The sequence below is a fragment of the Pteropus medius genome, unplaced genomic scaffold (genome assembly GCF_902729225.1).
Source record: "Pteropus medius unplaced genomic scaffold, Ma_sr-lr_union100, whole genome shotgun sequence".
NCBI classification, from domain to species: Eukaryota; Metazoa; Chordata; class Mammalia; order Chiroptera; family Pteropodidae; genus Pteropus; species Pteropus medius.
In genome coordinates, this window is record NW_024342466.1 from 1,393,771 (window position 1) to 1,403,253 (window position 9,483).

Here is a 9,483-nt window from a genome sequence, read left to right on the forward strand (position 1 = left end):
AATAGTGGCACATCTAAATTTCCCAAGATCGTTCCTAAGTTATCAAAACGTTTTCCTCTAAATTCAGAATCTTTTGTATCAGTACGTTTTGTTTGCAGTTCTGCATTGAGAGTGTTTTGTGTAGACTCGCTTGGATGATTCTTGGTTTAAAAACCTCGATTGCTCTTTACTTTCGTAGCTGCGTGGTTTTCAGGCTTAAAGGAGGCCAAAAGCCGGCAGTGATGCCCCAGCCCACCTAGATGCCCCATCGCCCTCTGGGCTCCATTCTTGGCCCCAGCACTTCCCGTCACCCCTGTAACGTGGATGGGTATGTGGGTGTGCGAGTTCACGCGTGCGTGTGCATCTCCTCACTCAAACAGAAGCGTGCAGGACAGGACGGGCACTGTGTTGAGTCCACTTCTGTAGTTAGCAGGCCGACACTGGTCAGTGGCTGTGTCTGTCCATCGGCCGGGCAGTCGTCCAGCACCGAGGGGCACATGGCAGAAGGACGGGGTAGCCCTGTCACGCCCGTACCACGCCCCTCCTCGGCGTGGTACGGGCGTGACAGGAAGGACGGATAGCGTGGCCCAGGGCGGCATCCGCCGACCCAGGTGGCAAGGAGAGCGTGTCTGGGTGTGGGCGAGAGCAGGTGGAGGGGGCTGCTCTGCCCATTTTACCGGTGAAGAAGTTGAGGCTAAAAAAGGTGAACGACCCAGAGTCACTTCGCGGGGTGGCCGGGCTGGGATGTCGAACGGCCCTTCTGGTTCCACCGCCGTGCCGTCCCTCTCCGTGGGAGCCCTTGGGGCCTCCTCTCCCTGCCTCGCTGTGCAGCCTGCTCACGCCACTCGACGTGGCCACGCTGAGCACGGTGCCTTCTTCAGTAGGAGCTGAGATGGAAGCCAGCCTGCAGACGGTCCCCAGGCTTCGGGGACTGGATGGTTTGGAGGCCCTCGTGCACTGCTGCAGGAGAAGCTCAGATCCTCCATAAGCCACTTGGCAGCGTGTATCCAGAGCCCCCCCAAATACTTGTTTTCCAGGACGCATACTTTGAATGTTGTCCTAATTTAATAATTCCAGATTGTAAAAATAGATACAAAGGTATTGATTTATGGTCAAAAATTTGAAGTCTGTGTAAGCAGTAGGGAGATAATTAAGCAAACTAAGGCACACTGTACTGTTTAGGATGTAAAAAAAAAATGAATTGATGGTTTACCTTTGTGACATGTAACCCTCAATCAGTGGGATGACAGTTCAAAACCAAAGGTTTTTTGGTCTGGGTTTGTGCGCATCAGGCTTTCCGAAACCTGGGGACGCCATCGCTCCTCTTTTTGAAACTACACGACATCGCTAAGGACAGGGGTGCGCTGGGAAGAAGCGGCCCCATTGGGCGTTTATGCAGCATGAGCAGAATTGTGCACTGGAAACAGGTGGGGTGCCTGTGAGCTGGGTTTGAGCTCCCCTAACACAGCTGGGTTTGAGCTCGCCTAACACAGTCAGGACCCTGGACAGGGCCCTCGGGGGCCTCGGCAGGACCAAAGCCGCAGCAGTAGGTAATTGGACTCGGTGTGACTTGTACTGGAAACATGTTTCTAAAGCCAGGTGCCTTACGCCATCAGAGAGAGATCATATCTCTAATTAACGTCTCTGTTTAATTGAGTTTTCTAGAAATACTCAGTCTCTTCCCCAGCCCGCTCGGCTGGTGAAGCCGCCCGCATGAAACAGTCTCTGTAATTTAGCAGCCGTAAGCACCAAACTTGAGAGGTGGCTGTGGCTGATCATGTGACCAGGAGAGGCGCGGGGACCTCTGGCCCTGGTTTCATTCCCACCTGGCGGAGCCGCTCAGGATGCTGTCGCCGTGTTCGGCGTCCACCAGGTTAACCTAAGCTGTGAGCAGCTTGCATTCAGCCAAAATTCAGCTAGAGAACAGTTTTATTTTCGACCCTTAAATATAATCGCTGAGTCGCGTTCCCTTACATGTCGCTTCCTGGCGTGTCCCCACGCTGACTTCCAAAGCAGATAGGTGATGGTATGGGGTGCAAGCTGGCCACCAGGTGTGAGAAAAACTCAGGGGACCAGGGAGTGGATGCCACAGTGGGTGAGAAGGGAGAGGCGACGAGAGGGTGCTGGGGGCGAAGGAAACGGGGTGCCCCGAGAGGCGAGAGGGCAGAGGCGGGTGACTGGGGGGAAGGCGGACATGCAGGGCCCTGAGAGGGACACGGGCGTGTGCTCTGTCCTGTCGGGTGGGGAGGAGCCGGGGGAGACGGAAGATTCCAGGGCCCGCCGTTGGTCTGAGGCATAGGGCCGGATCCTGGCAGGTGGCGGGAGGCCCAGGCAGCCACAGCAGTCACCTCTCAAACTCAGCTTTGTGGCCCAGGTCTCGTGAATGGCCTTCAGCTCGAGCTTCTGCGTGTCCCCCGGCCCCCTGCCCCTCTGCCCTGACATGTCAGTAAACCGCCCCGCTGGCTTCGTCGTCATCTTTGATCGCTTTGTAGTGTTTAACACGATGACCACTCCTTAATTCGTTTCTTTAAAAAAACAGTTTTATTTAGCTAGAACTCAAAGAACATTCACTTCACCTATTTAAAGCGCGCAGCTCAGTAGTTTTTCGGTGCATTCAGGATATGTGTCACCATTGCCATAGTCCGCTGTAGGATGTTCTTATGGCTTCAGAAAGAAACCCTAATTAGCGATCAGCATCCGTGCTGGTTCCTTCTTAAGTCTTTATGAGACATATTTCAGCAAGGGCTGGAAACGGACACGAAGATCCTGTTTCCTAAAGTCCCCGCTTCACAGCTGCACCCACAGAGCCACCTTGGAATAATCAGAAGGTCCCAGGGAAGAAACGCTTCTCCCCAGGTTCTCTCTCCACCCCCACCCCTCCCCGTTCCGCTTTCCTCCCCACCATTGTAACTCAGTCCAACACTGTGTTGTCTCTTCCTTTACCCCGACACCTGTCATCTTCCTTCACCCCCCGTGGTGTCCCCGCTGCCCCTTTGACACCGTGTACCTCTGCGTGAGGGCCGTGAGCGGCAAAGGGAGGCCGGCAACGCGCCCGGCTCTGAAACATCTTCACAGATGGGGATTCAAGTCAGCCTCCTCCTGCTGAAAGCTGCCGTCAAAAGGGCTGTGGGAAGGGGCGAGGTTTTGAACTTCACTTCACGCTCACCTTCTAACGGAGGCCGGATGTTGCGATTTCCTTGGATGGCAGAGGTGGCCTGTCCTTTATTTACCGGCCTGCACGGCCCTCCGAGCTTCAGAAGGAACAGAGCCCGTGTTAAAGACCCAAATGAGCTTTGTGTTGTTGGCCTGGTCTCAGAGGAAGCGCGTTTTAATTTGCTGGCGCCGGCATCGACTTCGTCTGGAGTTTTTAGGTCTTAGCCCTCAACCCAGCCCCCGCCCCCGCCCAGCACTGACAAACAGCCCTATCTTTGATCATCTTGAATTCTTTTAATACCAGGAAAAAAAAAAGATTTTTTTTTGCTTGTTTTTTGGTAATATGTTGTTCTTAATACTGACAAACGAGTAAGTTAGGGTACATGCGAAACGAGAGAGGAGAGCTGATGTGCACACACCATCCTGGTCCATTTTCCTTTGCTTTTTTCCCAGAGAGGAGCACACTGCTTGTGAACGTGCATTGTAAAGCATTTTGTGTCTTTAATCAACATATAGGAAATTCACAGTCAGCCAGCCCTCGGGACCTCTTAGTGCTCCTCCAGACCGTGTGGGCAGCTCCCTGCGGCAAATTCTTGGTGTCCCCTCTCCGAATCAAGCCCGCTGTGGAAGGGCCGGGGCAGGTGTCCTCCCAGAGGGCCCATGGCCCCCCGAGACCCAGACCGCGGGTCTGGGGAAGGGCCGGACGTCTGCCCGTGCTGGGGGTGGGGGAGGCGCGTCCGGAGATGCGTCGATAGCATAGTTTGCGGACGTAACCGTGGCAGGGACAGTGCGGGAAGGAGGACAGCTCCCGCACAAGGCGGACACATTTCCAGACACTTGGGGGCCACACGCACGGGGCCCAGGCTGTTCGCGTGTCCGCTGGGGTATCAGAAACCGATCCACACACCTGGCAGGGTCGGCGCTCAGTGAGGCAAGCTCCCTGCAACAGTTCATCAAAAACGGCCCAGCTAATGATCGCCTGGGCAGATAATCGGAGGAGAGTTAATTGTAAGGTTCGATATGGCATCTTGTCAGCAGAGATAAGTTGTCACGTTTTCCACTTGAGCTGAAACTAAATGATTGTAAAGTAAGTTATGAGTGTCCTTGGGCCTGTCTGCCGGAATGATAGCTGAGAATCCATTCCTGGCCCATCAGTCCGGCGCGGGCTGCTGGATATTTATGCGCGCGGAGTGTTATTTTATCCCTTTGCAGTCATGCCTGTCAGCTCCCCAAGTGAGGAGCGAAACCGCTGCTTTGACTCATACGTCACGTGCCGGCGCTCAGAGACACTGCAGATTGTTATCATTATTGCTCGGGTTACATATTTTTGGGGGGTGCGCGTTGAACATTGATGCCCGATTGGAAAGAATGAATGGCTGACGGCGAGCACCCCGGATGGCGGCGCCCTGGCCCCTCGGCCCGGCACCGTGCGCTCGGCCTCCGCGTCCCCGCCAGAGCCGCGTCGGGGGCTGTGATGAGGCGCTTGCTGTTCGCTCCGGCCCGCCTTCCCCCACCCCTACCCGCACCCCAGCCCCCCACCCCCCAACGCCTCTCCCCTCCTGTATGTAGCGGTTTCCGTCCTGCACAGTCATTGATAGAAAACGAAACGCATCATCTGCAGGCGGTCGGGGCGCGGGCCCCAGGGCCGAGGCGAGGCCGGAGCTGTCTGCAGCGTCTCGGGATGGGCATTGGCGGCCTCTGCGCTTGGCGGGAGACCTCGTGGGGCAGGAGGCGTCCACAGGCCGGCGTGGGCCTCGCGGACCGCTCACACGTTCGCCCGGGGGCGAGGCTCCTGCTCTTGGAAGGGAGCTCCCGAGGCCTGGAAGCCGGGGCGCGATCCCAGCACCGGCCCCGCACCTGTCGTTCGCTAGAACCCGCGGCTGTCTCTGCGTGAGCCCCAGGCCCCCTCCCTGCCAGACGCCTGCCACCTCCCAGGCCAATGGCCCTGCCCCTCCCTCCATCACCTCTGTCCTGACTTCCTCCGCCATTACCTTCTCTGGGCGGTGGCTGTAGCTGGTGCTCCTGGCCCAGGCCAGGCCTCACGGACGGGCCACCTGGCACGTGGAGCCTCCCCTGGCAGCTGCCTGTCCCCACCCACCCCACCTGGAGCATCTGCTCCCTCAGCTGCTCGGATGCCACCCCCCTTAGCCTGTCCACCGTGAATGCCTGACACCGAGTGGTCACCGTGCCGCTCGTTGTCCTTCCTCCAGCGAGAAACTTGGCATCAGATTTCAGGGCTCAGGCCGCAGGGACTGGAGCGGGGTTAGGTGTGGACAGCCGTGACCAGGCACAGGGTAAGGAGGGGGACGCTCTGGGGACCTTGGCCTTAAAGAGGAGCAGAAAGCAGACGGAGTCAAGGGGTGTTGGTTAAAAACGGGTGAAAACACAGCACCTTCGATGGAGGCTGCAGAGGGGGCGGTGCTGGCCCCAAGCTCGCTGCACGAGCCAGAAGGGCGGGATCAAGGGGGAGCGGGCTGGGGGTGGAGGAGCCCAGAGTCCTTGGGGACAGGGCAGCAGGGGCAGGAAGAGCAGGTACTGTGTTCTGATTCCCGCTTTCGTTGTTTTCCGGTCTTCGGCAGCGTGAGAAACGGGGTCTCCTGGAGGGGTGGGGGTGGGGGGTGTTTGAGGCGAGTGGGGTATGGATTTAGTCCAGGGATGTGGTAGGTGAAGGTCAACCGGGGGTCGGTTCCCCCACCCGCCGCAGGAACTTGGGGTCATAAACGCGGAGGATGCCGGCAGGATGGCTCGCTGTTTCCTCCCAGCCAGGCCTGAGGTCAGGCACGAGGACCTGCCGTCGGCGAGCCGGGTGGCGGAGCGCGGGGGGTCACAGACCCAGCGAAGCTGGTTCCTGCTGCTGGTGGCCTCTGTCGGGCCCGTGAGAGAGGGCCTCGAGCCCATCGCTTCAGAGGGGCCGAGTGGCCCACACACAGCCCCTGAGGACCAGTGGGGTGCCTGGGTGGGGCGGAGATTGACGGTACCCTCACCTGGGGTCGCGCCCGCGAAGGAGAGGGCAGGTTGGCGCCAGGGGCCGCCAGTGCTCTGTGAAGGCTGCTGGGGTGAGGTTCACACCCCCAGACCGTGCCCCCAGTTGTGGGGGGGCCTGAGGCGAGGACAGCGGGCAGCTCCGACCCTGCAGGTGTCGCGCTCCTGACTTGCGACACCGACGAGGCTTGGTGGCAGTGCTGTCCTGTGTGCTGCAGAATGTTTTTCTGCGTCTCAGGCTTCTGCCCGCGCGATGCCAGGGGCCCCTCCACCGCTCCGGTGGATAACCAGAACGTCCCCAGACTCTGCCTGTGCCCCTGGGCCGGGGTTCCCAGCAGCGAGCCAGCGGATGGGTGGACATGCAGAGCCACACGGGGTAGGTGCACTGGTGGCGAAGGACACCCCAGCAAAGCGGGCCGTCAAGGATGCTGACGGGATCGTTTCTGATGGTCCCGTAGGGCACGATAGATGTCACCATCTCCGAGTATTTCCTTCTCAAGATTGCCACTTAGGTCTACGGCCATGCCACCCTGAACACGCCCCATCCTGTCTGATCTTGGAAGCTAATAAGCAGGGTCGGGCCTGGTTAGTACTTGGATGGGAGACCACCTAGGAAGACCAGGTGCTGTGGGCATAAAAAATAAGGGATCGTAAGCTGACAAGGTCCTTGCAATCTGTGAGGTCAACCAAGGGTTGCCTTGCCATAAAAATAAAAGAAGATGGCCACTTAGCTACTTGCTCGAGTGAGTCAGGGACCTCTCCCTGGGTTACAAATATTCCAAGGTGTTCGGGAAACTTGGAAATAGGATGGCCGTGTCCCTATCAATCACTTGGTGAAAAGTTGTCTGCAGCGGGAAGGGACAGGGTGCCGAGAACAGACACACGTCACTTTGGTTTGCAGAAGGGTCAGTTCCGAGCCCCGCAGCAGTGAGACCAGCCAGCCCCAGGGAGGGTTCTGCGTTAGGATGTTGACGATGCTTCTGGAAAAGAAGAGGGTGGTTTAACTGGACAGAGATAGTTCATTAAGGAGAAAAACTATTAAACGCGTTTCCTTTTGTCACTTAAAGTGTTCAGAATCTCAGTCGGGCACCCATCTGCCCCTCGGCAAAGCGTTTGTCAAGATTGTCCCATAGTTTCCTTATGGGCAAGTTCAAAGGTGTATGAGCTGGATGCAGACAGCATGACCTCGTTCCGTGGTCATTCAAAGGCTCCAGTTGTGGGTTGAAGCATCTGAAGATGACTTAGAGCGGCCGTCCCCACCCTTCGTGGCACCAGGGACCAGTGCTCCTGAGAATCTAGCGCCTGAGGATCTGAGTTGGAGCCGAGGCAGTGATGCCGGCGCTGGACGGCCCGCTTCCTGACAGGCCACCAACCTGTGCTGGTCCCGTAGCCCAGGGGTGGGCACTGCTGACAGAGCCACCGCATTCAAGAGACGTGGTGTCAGGACACGGACAGTCGGAAAGAGCAGGCCGGAAATGGAGCCGCCACACGCGTGGACTGTGCTGCAGGCGTGTGGTCTGAGCATCTGAGAAAGATGTGCACACACCTTGAGAAGGACCATGAGACAGACGGCACCCGGGGTGCTTTTTGTCTCGATGGGGCAGCCACCGTGTGCTCGGCACTGTCCAGCGCACTCCGGGGAAGTGAGCCCCGGTAGCCGCCCTGGGGGACGGGCCTGCCAGCTGGGTCCGGATCACGACCCCCGCGTGCGGCAGGCCCCGGCGTCAGCATCGGAAGTCGGAGATGAGAAACGTTAGTCCGGGAGAGAGCAGTACAGCTACGGAGTGACAGGAGGACTCGTAGCTGGGGGCGAACGTGGCGCGTTGACCTGAGGGGGTGCCCAGGGGTGGAGAGGAGGGTGGAAACAGTGGCCGCCTGTAGCGGAGGCCCGTCCTCCTCTGCCTCCGGGGGCCGCTCAGCTCGCTGAGAGCACGTGAACGTCGTCTTCCCGTGGCCTGTCGCCGTCCCTGGCCTGGGTCCTAAACTCGTAACTGGCAGAGAGGATGAGGACAGCGAAGACTTTGGGGACCTGGGCAGGAAGTGTTTGAAATGAACAAAATCATTCATTATAAGGTTTGCGTATGAAATAACACGTAAAAGCGTTGCTCCAGGACCAGCTAACGATCTTGGGGTCTCTAGACCCCCTTGGCAGCATCGGGCAGCTTCTGAACCCTCTGAAATCGTGCGCGGATATTAATTAGACCCGCCTTTCGTTCTGGGGTGTCTGCAGCTTACCTGATAGTCAGTGGGATCTGGTATTTTTTAAATGTACGTAAGAAACACTACTTTTAGGAGGTTAGCATTGTAAAAGCAGGACAGCGTCAAAGGGGAGCATTTGGGAGGAGAGGGGCCTGCTCCTGGACCTGGCCGCTCGGTCGTGGCAGGGGGAGGGTGGGGGTGGCAGTAAGGACCGGGCGAGGGTGCGTGTGGCTGAAGTGGAGCGCAGGCGGCCGGTCGGGGAGGGAGCGCAAACAGTGGTGGCTCTGAGTGAACGGTCACCTTAGAGCATCTCCCACCCGGATCCAGCTGGGAGGGGACTGGACGGCTCGCTGCGCCTCGTGAAGTTACCCGAGAGGCTTACCGGACGAGTGTCCTGGGCGGGTGGGGTCTGGTGGAGATGGAAGGGGCCGGTTTTGGGGGGAAGGGAGCTCCTGAGACCCCCGCTGTCCCAGCTCCCACGGTTCCTTAAAATGGCTGACAGTTTCAGCGGCATTTTGCGAGCAGCTGTCCACCCCAAGGCGTGGAGCCCGTTTACACAGCCTGGTGCACTGCCCAGGTTCTCCTGCGGGCATTTTGGGGTGGCTCCTCACCCCACCCCTGCCACGGGGCTCCCAGAGGCCTTTTCTGCCGGCGCTGGGCACTCGGGGGAAGGGGGGCCCCCCATAGGCTGGGCCTCTGCCTCGGTGTCTAGGAAGCTGCATCCGCGGGCACGTCTGGGACCGTGTGGGCATCTGAAAAGATGCCTTAAGATGCGTATTTTCGCATTTCTCAGTACGTGATAGTTCTCTGGAGCTTCACAACGTGGAAGCATGTGAAACGCAGTGTGATGTCGGGTATCTCTATCTGAAATGACGTCGCCCTTCTGCCGAAGCCATTTCCCGCCCGGCGGAAGCCAGGGCCCTCCCAGTGGTCCCCGGACCCCTGAGGACCCCTCCCCTGTCCGGTGCCGTTTCCTGCACATCTCTCCCTCCTCACCGGCCCCAGCCGCTCGCCTCTCTCTTCCTGGAACGCAGCAGACATGCTCCCGTCTCGGGGCCGCGTGCTGAGTGTCTGCTCCTCCCCGGTTATCCACCTCCTTTACCACCTTCAAGCCTCAGCTCGTCACCTCCTCGGTGAGACCTGCCCTGACCAGCTATTTAAAATGGCAAC

The 9,483-nt window shown here is 58.4% G+C and overlaps 1 protein-coding gene and 1 pseudogene across 9 annotated transcripts in view; both read left to right on the forward strand.

Moving 5' to 3' along the window:
* Window positions 1-9,483, forward strand: part of LOC120600635 (arf-GAP with GTPase, ANK repeat and PH domain-containing protein 1) — a 317,727-nt gene that overhangs the window by 198,516 nt on the left and 109,728 nt on the right. The gene's annotated exons all lie outside the window — the stretch shown is intronic.
* On the forward strand, window positions 6,627-6,748 carry LOC120601798 (uncharacterized; annotated as a pseudogene).